The sequence below is a fragment of the Ruditapes philippinarum genome, unplaced genomic scaffold, assembly GCF_026571515.1.
Source record: "Ruditapes philippinarum isolate M1 unplaced genomic scaffold, ASM2657151v2 ctg689_1_1_1_1, whole genome shotgun sequence".
Classification (NCBI taxonomy): Eukaryota; Metazoa; Mollusca; class Bivalvia; order Venerida; family Veneridae; genus Ruditapes; species Ruditapes philippinarum.
Genome location: NW_026858375.1, coordinates 121,826 through 139,715, shown reverse-complemented (window position 1 = coordinate 139,715; position 17,890 = coordinate 121,826). Strand labels below are relative to the sequence as shown.

General features: G+C 33.0%; 1 pseudogene; it reads left to right on the top strand.

The window, feature by feature from the left end:
• The first annotated feature begins 868 nt into the window (after positions 1 to 868).
• Positions 869 to 17,890, top strand: part of LOC132753022 (phosphatidylinositol 4,5-bisphosphate 3-kinase catalytic subunit beta isoform-like) — a 73,723-nt pseudogene continuing 56,701 nt past the window's right edge.

The window sequence follows — 17,890 nt, the reverse complement described above, 5'->3', positions numbered from 1 at the left end:
CAATGACTGGGCAACTTATATATTTCACAATTACAAAATGCCATGACTCTGTCAAGCTATATAACTTGTGTTTACAATTTTTTGGCAATGTTTCTGTCTTTAACTGAGTGAATGGGTAAACATTTTTTGAAATATTGCTACTGACAATAATCGGAGCCGGGGGCATTTGTGTTTAACAAACACGTTCTTGTTTAATGAGCAAGTGTGAGATATTTTTCTCCAAAAAGAGGGAGATTTTAGAATTTGCAATAAACACAGAAGGAAGTTCTGACATCAAAAAGAGGGACATTTCTTTAATTTGTGAAAATACCCCTTATTTCAAGAAAAATCTTTGAAAATATGCCTGAAGAAAGATGGAGTCTCCTGCTTAAAGAGCGAGAGAGAGTTCACATGTATGTTTTTTTTCCATTATGTTAATTTTGTTTGAAGAGCAATGAATGTGTTCTTTACTAAGATTTGACTGTTTTATTTCAAAATATAAATCAGCGGCCAACATTAGAGGGTCTACCTACTCGTATCCATTGGACAAATGGAAGTTGTTGTTATTTTTAATGTCTTGTTTATACAATTATTCATTAACTTATATTTAAAAACTTATATGGATAACCTTATTTGTAAACTTATATTCCTAAACTTATATTCATAAACTTGTAATTATAAACTTGTATTCATAAATCTATTCATATACTTATTCATAAACTTGTATTGATTACCGTTTTCATTCACTTTTTAATAAACTTGTATTCATTAACTTTTTTCATACACTTATTTATAAACTTGTATTCATAACTTTATTCAAACACTTTTTCATAAACTTATTTGTACACTTGCAACCAAGTCTGTATGAATACAGCATCATAGTTACTTTACTTCCTTAAACGGTTTGACTACTTTTTTCTGTGAGATTTTGTGAAGTGATAGCCAGATGAATGCCCACTTGTTTAACTTCCTGCATTTATAAAATGACATGTACAGATAAAGTAAACAATGTTGTACTCCGTACAGTCTATTGTACTGCAACGTTAGATACCAATTTCTGTTATATTATATATTAAGAGAATGTAAAATAGTGAATTGTGTACATGTACATACATTGTAATTTTATAAATTATGATATAATATTATTTTGGAATTACGTTTAATATAGTAAGTATATAGAAAGACAGATGGTTTACAGTCATAATACAGGGTAAAAAATGGAAAAGCGGAAATTTTAGTAACTTCCGCTTTCTTGTGTTGAGGATGATAAGCTGTATGATGCATACAGGATTAACAATTAGATCTGTTGTTTTGAAAATACAGTTTATAAAAGATTGTCTTAACTGAATGCAGTGGAAAGTTTTTGTGAATCATATTGGATTTATTAACAAATCTTAACAAATATAAAACATTGTTTTTATTTTATAACATTTGAACCTGTGTTGGAAAAAAACATTGATTAAAAGACCACCTATATAGCAATTGGATTTACCTGTTTGACCAACGCAGACCATGATCGTGATCTGCACTGTTTGTTATTTGGTCAGTATAAAGTTTTTGAAATTTTCCTATAATTTGCGAATGGTTTTGTCCAGATTGAAAGATGGACAAGTTCATTTAAATTTTTAGGCATTGTCAGGGTTAATAAACGATCAGAATAAAAATATTTCCTCTTAAATGTTATGTGATTTAAATGAATCATCCTGTTTACAGACTTTGGTCAAATATCTTTAATAATGTAAGATTATGTACAAGATTTGTGTTTATACAGCGTCTTTTTATTGTGTTTAAAATGTTTATTACCTTTGTGGAAAGTTGATACTAGTTCTTTAAGTGTACTTACCAGTTACCAGTAACATTTAACCACTTGCCCCACAGCTGTGGGTTCGATTCCCTACAGGGACTTTGGATTCTTTCATGTGATGAAGCTATTTGGCTAGTTTACAGAACATTGGTGGTTCTACTCAGGTGCCCGTTCGTGCCTGAAATAATGCACGGAAGGGCACCTGAGGTCTTCTTCCTCCAAAGCTGGAATGTCGCCATATGATCTACACTTAACAAAAGTTCTAACCGATCATTTTTGTATTTTCTGATCGTAAGATCAGTAAATACATAGCTAACATCCACGGTCTAACACAAAATTTCCTTACAGTCCTAACAACGCAAAGTAGTTCTCACTCAAAACTGCTTAAAAACCAGCAATTTAAAAGAAAGAATAATTTTTAATGTAGGCATTTAACAAATTACAGTGCATTAAAAGTTTAGATTAGTCAATAGAAATATGAGGTTACAATCACAAATTTCGCGGATGAATATCTGTTTTACCCAATGAAAAATGTTCGGCTATTTCCGTAAAGCTTCGGATTATCACGAATATCATTTTAATCAATGAAAATGCTATTTTTAGCTATGTCGATTAATGAATACTCCATAGCGTAGTACACAAATAAATCTGACTGTCGAATATTGGAATATATACATGTCGGACTGTTTTGGCGAGAAGATTTCCGCTAAATTATTTTCATCAGTGTTAAACAACAGGTTTATCGTGAACAAAATACCTCGAAATTAATAAGGATTGCAAACACGAAATGGAAATTCTCAATTTAGAATTACATAATGTATTCGTTTTTATTTAAGGTACATATGCGGTCTCGTTGAGGGTGTGAGAGGCATATGGTTCAAATCCTAGTCGAGGCAATTCTATTCTTTTTTTCATGCAAAATTCCATATGTATCAATCTTAAACTGGTATAGAAGAAAATCAAAACGCTGTCGCTGCGTAAGATGAATTATAGTATATAAAAATAAACTTATACAGGAAAGTACATACAGATAGTCAGTATGATTTAGATTGCAAAGATCAGAAAATACCATAGAGCTGCAGCCCTTTGATTTAAATTTTGATTATTTTATAACGGGTCAATAGATCCTTATAAAATTTATCAGAGGTGAATTTTGTGTCATTTTCTACAAATTTGTGGAAAGTAAAATAATTTAATACGGTTCCATGCACTCACGCAGGAGACAGGGTGCGGTTTACACATTTTGGCACGAAATGTTCGTTCAGAGCGTGGTGAGTATTAAATTTTACATTGCATAAATCCTTGTTAACTTTATAAGTGAAAAAACATAAAACATGGCACGAATGTCGATGCAGGATCGTACTGTAGCAGTTGGAATGTTGAATGCTGGAGCCTCTTTCAGACAGGTGAGTGGCTGTACTTAATTTTTTTAAGTATCGATTAAGTAGTATTTAAATAGAAAATGTTATAATTTTATTATTCTCAATTTGTTCATTCTCTTCGAAATAAAAGTCGGATCTATTGATAATATTCTTTTTCATATATAAGCGAAAACTCAGGATGATCGGTTAGAACTTTTGTTCAGTGTATTCTGTTTCAGTGTAACATAAAACCCCTATCAAAACAAAACCAGTATCATTTGCTGCAATGAAACAGCTGTGTGATAATTTTAGTTCCATATTGGTATAATTAATTGGGAAGAGGCCTTTATTAGCCTCTTAATTTTAGGAAATTTTATCAATATACACTGTAATTGCTAATTTGGGAAGTATTTTAAAGCTATTTTAAGACAGATCATTAAGAATAAGGAATACATGATTTTATAACAGATAATATCTATTGGGAAGAAGCCTTTCATATGCCTCCTTATAATTGTACGTAGGCAAATAATGTTGTTATATATGTTTCTTATTTTAAAAGGTTGCTATGTGTTGGATTGACTTTGTACCAAATTTTACTGTCTGTTGTTTGCTTCATCATTGAAACCATTGAAAATGAAAACGGACAATTTGAATTCAAAACTAGGCAGTTCCATTGCACATTATTTATCAATGACAAGTGTATATACTTTTGCAATTTTGATGTCATTAATAAAAAGCATGACAGTCCTATATCATTAATATTATGATTCATATTTTAAATTGTCAGCTGAATAAAGGTATATTTTCACAGAATTAGGCCACTAGATTTTGACTTGATTTACTTGTGTATGAAATAGATTATTAAAAGTAACTCCTCTGATGTCCAAAAGGCTACACACGTAAAATTTGGATCAAAATATATGCATAAGCAAGAGATAGCATATACTTAGAATTAAATTAAAAAGTTTTATTTTGTGCAATTTTTTTAACATGATTTGAGTTTAAAGTGTTCAAATGCTTCTCATTTTTGAGTCTTTGTTTTGCAATTGAAAATATTCAAGAAAAATGGGCACAGCAAATGATCTGAAATTTGATATGTATAAAAGGTATTGGATCAGGCCTATATCAAAAGATATATTTCCTGTCCTGTGATGTCAAAGATTTTCAGTCGAGTCCCTTTAATAAACTATAAAATGAAAATAGACAAATTATACACAAATATTGTATCTTGTTTCTTGTAATTGTAGTAGAGAGAAAAACTTGATAGTTTAAGGTGAGAACATGAGATTAAAGTGAAAACATCAATAGATAGAAAATTTAGATATGAAAATGTATTATAATACATTTACATATTTTTGCCATGTTTACTGCGGTTTATTTTAATATAACAATGCACAAATATGACTTGACAGAAAGAAAATATGAGTGTTGTATTGTGAGTCAGATCAGGTACACAGTTTAGAATTGAGGGGTTATATAATAAAAGTGTTATTATAAGAGTATATTGATATTGTATTAGTATTTCGATGGCTGGTAAATTGATTTTTTGAATCAAGCTCACTTGCTGCTGCTTCTGCACAAGGCCTGCAAAATCTTATTTTGACTTATTTGCTGAATCATTTCTTAACTTGTCTGTATAATAGTTATGAAGTAAATATTGAAAATTTCCTATTGTCTGTACAGGCTGTGAGTAAACCTGGGCAATATGTACAATTGATTTTGACATCCCTGTCGTGCTTTATGACATCCTATCCTTATAAAATCTATTGTAGTCAAATACGAATTCTAGGTAAAAATACTCTTACAATAACCACCTTTGCAGTTTTTACTTTGAAAACAAAATTGTTATTACTTCTTCACAAACAGCGCAAAATTTTCATAATTCATTTGTTTGAAGTGCATGTATTGTCACCTTAGTGCAGTAATACTGGTTAACACCTAGTAAATTATATAAGTAGTTACCCAGTTACTGCATTAAGGTGACATATAAGAAGTTGTATTGTTCATTATTAGCTCTCTTACTACATGTATTTCATAAATGCTCCTGATGGTACATTTGATTTATAGAAAAGAATAATTATCCTTCCTTGAAATACATTAATATTAAAGCTGAAAGCTGCAACCTTAGGTTCAGGGTCAGCTATTAGTATTCAGGGGGATACTCCATTTGATGGAAATCTGTGCCAATATATTTTGTGCAAAATTTCAAATCATTTGCAACTCCATTTTTTCAGAATAATCATTTTTTATTGTGTAAAATGACCTAAAAATGAAAGCATTATAACACTTTTAACTCAAATCGGGCAATCAGAATGGCAATAACTGTTGATTTTCAGTTCTATGAATATTTCTGTTTTGTTAATTCAACTGCCAAATTATGTGTTGGTGAAGAACATGTATATACATGTATATATTATTATATATTTATATATATGTATGCTAGTAAATATTTTGACTTGACTTTTACTATGTACATTTTATGTAATATTTTTCTGTTTAAAGTGTACCAGTTGAATTAGCAAGATTGCCCATAAGTAGTGAAAGAGTTAAGGATGTAAAATGTTATCTGTGTAACTGTAGAGTAAGATTAGTTTGTTTAAACGGTGACAAAAAATTAACTAAACAGGATGTATAGGACAATACAATATAGTTCAATTAGTTACATAAGTGTTTTAATCTTATAAAGTCTTTCATATTAACTAAAGAAAAAAAATGAAAGTGGTCATAAAGTAAGACATAAATAAGGATATAATTCAGGGGAAGCTGAGTACCCATGGCGATCAACAATGGTTTACAGTATTTTTTCACCATTTTAAAATTTCTCCAATTTTCCAAAATTATTTTACCCAATTCAAACCAGAGGCCTTTTTGTTTCTTTAATGTATAGTATGTATGTATGAGTTATGGAATGACTGATTATTATTTAATTATTATATTAACAGTGCAAGACTAGAAGAAATTAACAATGACAGGAACTGACCGGACAACTCAACATTGAAGTATGCCTCCTACCAGTATTGTGTGTATTCCAGATATCTCGGAAGAGGTATGTATAAAATATTGTTTGTTTCCCCTCCTGCTACCTACGCACAAAAATCACTGAGATCCAAAAATCTTTTTGCCACAGAAAAAGAACATACCCTACCTACCCTACCCAAACTGGCATGGGTCGTGGGAGGGGAAACATAGAAAATTTTAAGTCAGACGCAGTCAGTTCTGGTTATAAACCAGGCGGATGGCTGGGTAGCAGTCAATTTCTTCTATGTGCAGCTCCTTCTTTTTTTAAGGGATTTCCTTCAAACTTTTACAAAATGATTGACATCCAGTGCATTTGATGGGATTTTGTGATTGGAGCATATTTGAAGGAATTGATTATTAAACTTTTTTTGCTTATATGAACAATTGACTGACATTTTCTTTTTATCCCCTTCTGCATAGTGGAAAGGGGATTATAGGAATGGCCTCCGTCTGTCCATCTGTAACACTTTCATGTCTGCTCCATAACTTTTGAACCGCTGAATTTTTTTTCAAATAACTTGGCACCAGTGATCACCATAATGAGACAATGTGCAGAGCACAAGAATTGGGTTGCTACCCCCAAGGTCACACTTAAAGGTCAAAAGTTAAAAAGTCTTCATTTCATAATAAAAAGTCTACATTTCCTGTCCGCTCCATTACTTTTAAACCGCTGAATTTTTTTTTGAAATAACTTGGCACAAGTGATCACCATAATGAGACGATGTGCAGAGCACAAGAATTGGGTTGCTTCCCCCAAGGTCAAGGTCGCACTTAAAGTTCAAACGTTAAATAGTCTTCATTTCATAATAAAATGTCTACATTTGTTGCTGCTCCGTTACTTTTTAATCACTGAACATTTTTGAAATAACTTGGCACAAGAGATCACCATAATGAGACGATATGCAGAGCGCAAGAACTGGGTTGCTTTCCAAAAGGTCAAGGTCACACTTAAAAGTCAAAAGTTGAAAGTCTTCATTTCATAATATAAAGTCTACATTTTGTTGCCGCTCCATAACGTTTTTATGATAATGTTTTGAAATAGTTTGGCACAAGTGATCACCATAATGAGACGATGTGCAGAGCGCAATAATTGGGTTGCTATCCAAAAGGTCAAGGTCACACTTCCAGGTCAAATGTTAAAAAGTATACTTTTCGAATTCGCTCCATAACTTTTAAACCACTGAAATCTTTAAAAAAAATAACTTGGCACAATTGATCGCCATCTTAAGAACATGTGCAGAGCGCAATAATTAAGTTGCTTCCTCGAAGGTCATGGTCACATTTAAAGGTTAATGTATTAAAGTCTACATTTCATGTCCCCTCCACCTTTAAATACCCCCAGGGTCAAGGTTATCTGTTCGCCATAACTTTTTTACTTTATGGAAGATTTTAATTTTTAAATAACTTGGCACAAATAATCACCATTGTGAGACTATTTGCTTATTATATGCATAATACAACATCAAGGTTATGGTTTGTAAAAGGTCAAGAAGTACACATTCATGTTCACTGCAGAAGGGGATTTAGCTGTCCTTCAGACTGCCTGTTGTGACAATTTCCTGTCACTTGGTTTTTACTAGGTTTAACGGAATTTTATTTACTGGTGGACAATTTCTTAACAAGTGTTTATCATTGTGTACAGCTACTTAACTCTATTAAGTATATGAAACATAAGTAGAGGAAAAACAACTCCATGAACTGATGGTCACAGAAAAACACATTCCTTTTCAAAGGCTTTACTTGTTTTGAAAGTGTGTGCGGACTTCTCCTCTTATACCACTAATGCAATTTCAATGAAACTTTACAGGATTGATTGGAAGATCAAGTACTTGCACATAGTACATGGGTTTTCCGCTTGAAAGATTTTTGTCCAGTTATGGCCATGAATGAAAAGGGTGTTAATAAGTTTGTCAGGACTACTCCTCTTATACCATTAATGCAATTTCAATGAAACTTTACAGGATTGATTGAATAGGGCAAGTACTTGAACATTATACACAAGTTTCTTTGCTTGAAATTTTTTAAGCTGAGTTATTGCCCTTGAATAAAAAAAGTGTTTTGCCCTGATTTTTGGGTTGTCTGCTACACATTAGCTGCAACATGCAATTGACTATCATGAGGCGACACATGTTATCAGCTATGGCCCTTGTTATAATAATAATTATGTCATTATATGCCTTTATAAAAAGTAACATGTGTACACATGTGTATGACAGTCATAATAAATTGACATTATTTTAGTTATACAGAATTTACTTTTTGTTTGATTGTATAGGAAGATAATATAGCTATATAGAAACACTTTTGAATATGTTCATTGAACCAACCAGTCCTGGGCTATGAGTTTAAAGTTTCTTGCCTAAAGAAAGAATGCCTTGGGTCTGACATAAGAAACAAAACCTAATGCATCTGACATGGTTTGAACCCAGGCAGTCAGCCATATTTAGGTTTCTTATTTTAGAGATTAACCCACTGCAACTGAATATTTTGTGTGATGTTTACAGGTATCTGAAGATGGGAGAGTACAGATTGACTTCCTACTTCCTAACGGGATGTTTTTACAGCTGAATGTTGACTTCCATAAACCACTAGATCTACTTAAACAGGTTTGCCTTTCCATCAGTTTTTAAATGATATATAAGGAATATAAGTAACCTAGATAACTAGATTAAGCTCTCAAAATTGGTCATAATTCTTTGAAACAATTGGTTTTAAATTAAGAAGTGAAGTGTACTGATACTTAGCCATGCTCGGAAAGAGAGGTGGGGGTGGGGGATGTTTTCGGGATAAAGTTTATGTTTTTTATTTGGTGAAAATAATGCAAAAAAAATCCACTCATGACCAGCTTGCACATATGTAGAGCCATACCAGTTATGACACACCAAGGACATTCATTTCTAAAAATAGAAGATCAGGAAACGAATCATTGGCTTTACTAATTTAAATAAAGAGAGAAGACTATCAAGGTGTTTCCTTATTCTTTATGAATTTTATCGTCAACAAATTTCATTCTCTACCTTAATTGTTTTGATTTGACACTTAAATGAAATGATTTATCTAAAAGTAACATATTTAACCTTTAGAAAGTCTGGAGGCTGCTATAATATTGCAAAAAAATAAGCCAATAATAGATGGTTTCAAAATTAAAGCAAGGCAACTTTATTACATAAATTTAAAAAGGAAGCTGTTAAAAATTCAGTTTTTTCAATTTGGGGTTTCAGTTAACAAAAGCCACTATGACAATTTGTTCTCTCTTTTGATAAGCCTGCTATGAAGTGTTATGTTATTTTTTTGACAAGCCCTTCAGATTCCTAGTACTTAAACCTATAAGATAAACTTAGAAAATATGAAGCATTCTTTGTCAAGTGTTACTTTTGTCTCGTATCCAACTACTTCATTTTATAGCTATTGCATCAATGGCCAACCAGCCACATTTAACAATATAGCTTTTGTTTCAGTTTCAATATATGATAAATATCTTAGTAGGTACATACTTTATTTTGTTATGATACAGGATCCATAGCAAGAATTATTAACTTTATGCAGCTGTGGCAAAAATAATATCTGTGGAAATAGTTCTTTATAAGTAAATGTCACATGGTGAGAATAATGTGCAGCCTGACCAGGTCTCAAACCAGGGAAATTCTTTACTGTGGTTCTACGGCCAGAGCTTTCCGGCCCCTTACACATTTCCTCCCAAAATAAGTGAACAGTTTTATATTGTGATATGCTCCATCACAACATTAAAATTCTTTGTCAAAGTTTTAATGGGTGCAGAGATCTATGTACATGTATATTGAATTGGAACTATATACCATCACTGCCCCATATTGGGCACCGAATGTCACAGGAGAGAAAAATGTGCAGCCTGACTGAGGCTCAAACCAGGGAACCTTAGTAAATGGTATCACAGCTCTACCTACTAAGCTGGCCAGTCACTTACATATTTTCTGCCCTATATAGTGAACAGATTTATACCATGATATTTTTCATTTATAACTTAACTTATTTTTCCATATACTAGTGGTTGGTTTGAATCTCATCAAAGACATCATATTGTTCCAAGCTGTCAAAGATAGCTTAATGAATGACTCAGTGATTATTCTCTAATACTTGCAAATGCCTGAAAGAAAACAAATGGAGGGGAACCAAATCTTTCTTCCACCAATGAACATAGACTAGGCAATCTAAGGATTTCATCTGCCAGTAAAACTTGAAAAGTCCTTTTTGACCATTACATTAATTTCATTTTTTAGCTCACCTTTACAAAGTGACAGGGTGAGCTTTTGTGATCGCTTTTAGTCCGGCGTTCCTTCGTCCATCGTCAGTCCGGCGTCTGTCTGTGGTCCGTAAACCACTAAGCCAATTTCATGCAAACTTCACAGGAATGTTCCTTTGGTGGTCACCTTTGAAAATTGTTCAAAGAATTCAATTCCATGCAGAACTCTGGTTGCCATGGAAACCAAAACAAAAAACTTTAGATATCTTCTTCTAAAAAAACCAAAGAGCTAGAGCTTAGATTTTTTGCATGAAACATCTTCTAGTGAGTGTCTACCAAGTTTGTTTAAATAAAAGCTTTGGGTCAAAATTGGCCCCGCCCCACGGGGTCATTGATTTTCCCTATATGCATATAGTAAAAGCTTAAAAATCTTCTTTTAAAGAACCCAAAGAGCTAGAGCTAAGATATTTGGCATGAAACATCTTCTAATGGATGTCTACCAAGTATGTTCAAATAAGAGCCCTTGGGTCAAAACTGGCCCCACCCTTGGGGTCATTGATTTTCCTTATATGTGTAAAAAAAAGCTTAAAAAATCTTCTTTGGAAAAACCAAATAACTTGAGTTTAGATACTTAGCATGAAACATCTTCTTGTGAGTGTCTACAAATTTGTTCAAATTAAAGCCCTGGGGTCAAAATTGGCCCCGCCCCGGGGGACATTCATTTTCCTTATATGTGTGAAGCAAAAACTTAAAAAATCTTCTTTGAAAAACTGAAATGGCTAGATTTAAGATATAAAGCACGAAGCATCTTCTTGTGAGTGTCTACAAATTTTTCAAATTAAAGCCCTGGGGTCAAAATTGGCCCCGCCCCGGGGGACATTGATTTTCCTTATGTGTGTGAAGCAAAAACTTAAAAATCTTCTTTGAAAAAAAACCGAATAGCTAGAGTTAAGATATTAGTGTCTACATAGATTGTTCAAATAAAAACCCTGGGGTCAGAAATGGCCCTGCCCCAGGTGTGTCATTGTTTTTAACTATATGTGTAAAGGAAAAACTTAAAAAAAATCTTCTTTTAAAAAACCCAACGAGCTAGACCTTAGATGTTTAGCATGAAACATCTTCTAATGGGTGTCTACCAAGTTTGTTCAAATAAAAGCCTCGGGGTTTAATCTGGCCCTGCTCCGGTCACAGGTAAGCGACTTCAGGGCCATCATGGCCCTCTTGTTTTATTTGAAAAAGTAAAGATGTTTGTAAATGTGCAAGGTTGTTGTGCTTGAAATAGTTATTATGGGTTAACATTAAGAGAATATCACAGTTTAAGGATTCAGTACCAAGGTATATTTTGAAGTCTTGTGCATGACATTGTATTTTGTTGCACTGATGAAAATTAATATGATTTTAAAATATCTACAATTATTACTTCTTGTGAATTTCAGGCTTTGTGGAAGTCAGCACAGAACTATCCGTTGTTTGAGAGATTAAAAGGAAAAGATAACTACTTCTTTGAATTTCTCAATAGAAATGGAGAAAAGGTAATGATCTTACTTATTAACACTTACAGATTTACCTTTTAGGTTTTACCATGCTGGAATGAAAATTGATTAAACTTTGTTCTCGTTATAGTTTGTTTGTTTTAGGTTTTTTACGTCACATCGACGCAGTATTGGTGATATCGCGTCGTTCCAGCTTTACTGATGGAGGAAGACCTCAGGTGCCCTTCCGTGCAATATTTCTGGTACGAACGGGCACCTGAGTAGTACCACCGACGTTCCGTAAGCTAGCTGGATAGCTTCCTCACATGAAAGAATCCAAAGTCCCTGTGGGGATTTGAACTTCTCGTTATAGAGCCAGGTTACAGTTGTGCAGTATGACCAGGCTTTATACTTTGGGCTGACCAATTTTCAGTTTTCATTTTGAAATTCCTTAAATTAACAATGGGATAGTCTCTTTGAATTAAGACAATCAATAGTGAAGAAAGATCAAAGAAAAAACATTTTTGAATATTTGGTACAATGGCACACTTGTTATACTAGTAATTTTGTAACTTTTACGATGGTTAATGTTAAATTTGAATTATCTTTCTAAAGTCTGGGCTTTTTATCCTGTCAGCAGTCTACAGTATAAGTATGTAGCAAAAACATAAAATACACGCATGCAGCATAAAGTTATTTGCATTAAGCTAGAAATAAGTTTGATGCAAATATTGTTTTGATGTATATATAACTTAACTTTTATAGAATGTAGACATTTCTGGCTTGAATGAAATAAATGAAAATTATGATATTTATGCAATATAGGAGGAGGTTACGGATGAAAGTCTCCGCCTCAGTGACATTCGACCAATTGGAAAGTTTCTCCGCCTCCAAGAGAGACAGGATATTGAAGGATATCAGACAATTGACAGACAGATATCGAGTCTTCTAGGCAGTAAACGTAAGTCTTCCAGAATACAGGCTTGCTTTCTAGGTTAAAAGCATAAGTTTTCTAGGCATTAAAATTGAGGCACGTCATGACCAAAACAACATAGTGCGTTTGCGACCAGCATGGATCAAGACCAGCCTGCACATCCGCGCAGTCTGATCAGGATCCATCACTTACAAACCTCATAACAAGTAGAGAAACTGGTAGCGAACAGTATGGATCCTGATCAGACTGCGAGGGTGCGCAGGCTGGTCTGAATCCATGCTGGTTGCAAACCCATTGTGTTGGTTTTGTCATAGCGCGGCTCAAATGTAGGCTTTCTTGGCAGTAAATGTCAGTTATCTAGGCTTGATATTAAACATTTGTTTTGTAGGCAGTAACTGCTAGCTTTCCAGTAAGTAAACATTGTCTTCAAGGCAGTGCATAATCAGTTTCTTCTTTAACATTTAGTTACTTACATTATAAGCTTGGCTATTTGAAAAAAATACCCATCTCTTAATTGGGTTATAAAAAGTTTTCTCTGATTGCTTTATTTATGTCTGATCATTAAGTATACCATTTGCCAAATGGTACATGACCCACATGGTGGAGTTGACATTGGTAAACCTTAACATTTAGCTTCTGTTTATATACTTAACAAAGGGATTAAATTGGAACTTAATGTGGATGATCCTGAATGAGTTTTACTTGACAAGCCATTTTCAAATCAAGGTTGCTGGACCTGTAATAACAAAACATTAAAATTGTCATTGAATTAAAGGGACACTCAGGCAAATTGATGACAAAAAATAGTAAAATTACCTTATGTACGCAAATCACGCCAAAATGACATTTGTAAAAGTCCCAGCATGAATTTCTGTATAAATTCTATATATTTTTGGGTTTATGTATTTTGGTAAATATATCTATATATGTTGAACCAAATTTAGATGCCGACAGAATCACCGAGTATTTCTAGTCATGTGACTTTAACAAACCCTGGAAGTTACAAAAACAGATATTGTGGGTATTGTATGATTGAAACAAACCTAAGTCATTCCTTTGACATGCTTTTTTAACGTAAACAGAGTTCACTGTGACAAATATTGTGAAATATTAATGCTCTAACCTGACCCACATGGGTCAAGTTAGGAAACCATCATTTTATTCTTTATAAGGAGAAAAATTTTGTTCCTGTAACTGCCTAGTGTATTCATTTTTAAGACATCTGCAGATTAATGAATGAAAAATTCAAAACGAAAAAATGAAAATTTTGTGTGTGTGTCTCCCTGTAAAGTGCATTGACCAAAGAACTTAAAACTTTGTATGTAGGTGTACCTGGATGGGAAGGATGCATTAAGATTTATGTTAGTCCTACCTTCCATACTCAGTTCGGGTCAAAAGGTCAACGGTCATGGTCAAATTGATCTTTGTAACATCATGATTTTGTTTATGGTCAATAATTTTAATTATGAATCTTTATATATAACTTTGAAACTTGATAATTATGTGGATACACCATTATGAGTTCTGACTGACAAAAGGTTAAAGGTCAATGTGACCTTGTATTCAAATTATCTGTTTAATTTGAAAATGGCAAATTTCTATCTATTGTTAAGAAAAGAAGAATGTGATGCTCCTCAGACAACCCTAGGTCTTTTTTTCAAAATGCATTTTACCTAGGGGGAATCAAACCGGTACATGTATATTGGAATCACATTAGAAATTAAAGATATTAGAATATGAGAATATGATGTGTATGCCACGTTTGCATCTATGTAGTCTTTAATTATTTCAGTTACCATGGAAATGCATGCCATGCCAAGAGTAGAGGTAGACGATTTTAGGAAAAGGATGTACAGTTTTGCCCTAAGCAAAGTGCCACAAAATGTAAGTTATTCTATTAACGTGCATGTTAAAACCTTTATAGATACAATTGACATATTGTTTTTCAGCTGTAAGTGGAGTCTGTTTATTTACATGATCTAGTCCTGTTTTTATTACTGGTTTGATTTGTAAATTGTATTTCAGACATTTATCTATACATGTTCCGCAATCTTCATAAATTAAAAGGCTAAAATGTTAATAAAGTGAGAGCAGTAGTCATGTGGCCCCTTGTCACTTTTGTTTTGAATACCTCCAGGTACTTTGAATTTTTTCCATGTGAGAAAGTTATCCAGCAAGCTTACAGAACATGGGTGGTTTAACTCAAGTTGCTGGTTTGTGCTTAAAATAAAAAAAAGTTATGGCTGTTATGTTATGTAGTTTAAGCGTTATGATTAAAGAGTTATTATAGGAAAATCTTGATCTATCAATTGTATTGAGTTCTCATGGATTTTACTAAGCTACTGTGCTTCAAAAGGTCTTATCCTAGTAAAATCCACTCAAGTCAAATACAAGTTTCATGTTAAGATAACCTTAATAACCCTATCAAATTTGGATTTAACTCGCTGCAGCGTGGAAGCAGTACCTTTAGACACTCAACAAAGTACAAAAATATCATTTTTACACGGATTCTTACATTTTTATTCATTTTTGTATATAAAACAGTTTGAAAAGATGAATCCAATGTTTTAAAGTGCATTTTGGCAATTGAAATGGTGAGATATAAGCATTTAATTATTCAAGCACCTTGTCCGGTATATATCAGAAAACAGTATTTATTGTGGTGCTGCGACACTTTTTTTAGTCTCACTCATTATATTATATTACTACAAAATGCTTTGATAATTTACAAGTAAAGTAATGCTTTGATTTTTTTTCACAAGGATTTCCACGCATTATTTGAGAACAGGTATCCTTTACAACTTCGTAGTACCGATCACTTGCCGGATGAACTGAAGAAAAAACTGAACAACGGTTACCTTGTCGTCTCCGTACGAATACAAGAAGCCAATGTGAGTTCACCTTATTGTCCTGATGAATTGGCTCTAAAAAAATTTTGATACAAAAAATTCTATTATTTACATTTTGTTAGTTTTGTTTGTGTTTCATAAGCAGGCTTTTTCAGCAGGATGTATGTCAGGTTTTTTTTCCAGGATTTTGAGAACATGACCTATACCCATGGATTTGGGAATTTCAGCGCTGTTTTGTTGTAAAGTTGGGAAAACACATGACTTTATTTTGCATTGATTATATGAATGCAAAGAATCACCGACTAGCATGGCATCTTCAAACATTTAAGCACTATAACAATGAAGAAGCCCTTATTTTCAAGATTTTAGAATTTGTAATTCAATATTTTTATTTTGTAACTTTTAACCCTTTCCCACACGAGCATATTGTGAAAAATGGCCGTTTTCAGTGAAAAGCCTCCTGTTACAAGTTCAAACTGCTATGAAACTATGAAAAATGCTTCAATACTAATCAAACTTGGCACAAATGTTGACTGTACCATTGTCTTTGTTAGGACATGCTCAGTCTTAAATTTCCTGTTACCATGGCAACGAGGGGACATCTCAAAATTGCCAAAAATCACTGTTTTGCCTCGATTTTTTCCATCAAAATTTATTTCAAAGTCTTGCAACTTCTCAAGGGATTGAGATAGAGTCAAAGGCTTTTCAGCGTTGGTTACACGTTACCTTATGATCGATCTGGGGTAATTTTCAGCCTCTCATGAGTCCAAAATTTTCTTGGCTATAAGACAAGCCAAAAAAATCCCTTTATGTACATGGAAAAATTCAGTTATAACTTTACTTCTTTGCACCTTATTTCTTGTTAAATTTAATCTTGCAGTATTTTGTTTTTATCTTTAAAACAACAAAATATTATGACACCTGCGAAACATGTGAGTGATGTTGATTTTAAATCTGAACATTTTTCTTCAAAGTTCACAAAAAATGAACTTGCTTTTTGACAATGTTTTGCTATAGCACTGTTTAAAAAATATGGAGTAGGAATATGTATCGTTAGTACCGTTTTATTAGAATTAGTTTAGTTTATACAAATTTATTTTAGTTTGATCTTGTTGGAAGTTATAAACTTATTGAAACAATCTCTAATCTGTTCCTGGAACCAACCAATACTAAGCAAACAACGGCTTGCCCTGATAGGGTTTGAACCCACAAGGTCAACAATCCTTAGATAACTAGTCTGACGACGTGTTAACTCGGCCATGTCACCACTCATTAGAATTAGAGTAATTATAGGTGGATGTTTCCAGTAGTCAAATGATTTTTATTGTGAGTAATTTATTTGTCTGTTTTAATTTTGAGAACAGAATCTGGTGGTAAGTAATTAGATTTTGCCCCAAGAAAAAGCAGAGGTTCATAGACTTGTATTCATACAATGCATTTATCATTTTATACTAACAAGTAGTTTAAAATTCAATAGAAAAAAACCTGGCTAAGTAAACTCTCTCCGTTTGATAGCGGATCATACAGCCTACTCAGTTATAGCTGGTCTGTTTTTGAAGAAAAAGTTGAGCTATTACGATTGCTGTGTTTTTGATGCCATCATCATCGTGCAAAATGTAGCCCATTCATTATTCAATCATTTTATTAACTTTGAATATTTGCTTATCCTGACAAATAGCAGTCACTAGTTATAGGGCATAATTCTGAAAGCTATAATTTTGAAGTAATGCCACTTTTTAACTTACATTTTTTTATCAAAATGGATTGGCCTTTTCAGACAATCATAAACAGCACATCATGCAGTGCTCTTGTCCATCATTCAAAAGCCGTGAATACCATAGTGCTGTCATCACTTTGATTCATACTTCATCTATAGAGGATATTGAATGAGTGTAAGTTCAATACTGAATTTATTGCACGAGTTGAATAAAATTATATTATGCGAGCCTCTGGCGAGCATAATATTATTTTATTCAACGAGTGCAATAAATTCAGTATTGAACTTACACAAATTTAATATTCTGTTTATCACATACCAAAAATAAAGACCGTTTAAAGTGAAATAAGAGTCATTTTACATTGACGCGCCTATAAGATAACGCTAACATTTAGCGCGTCTTTACACTATGTTTGTATAACGCTAATGACGTCACGTCAAAATATATGCACGGCCGTGCAATACCATATTTACGGAGTCGCAAAATCGGCACGGGTGTGTGATAAATTAACTTTCTAAATGCTAATTCATGCTAGA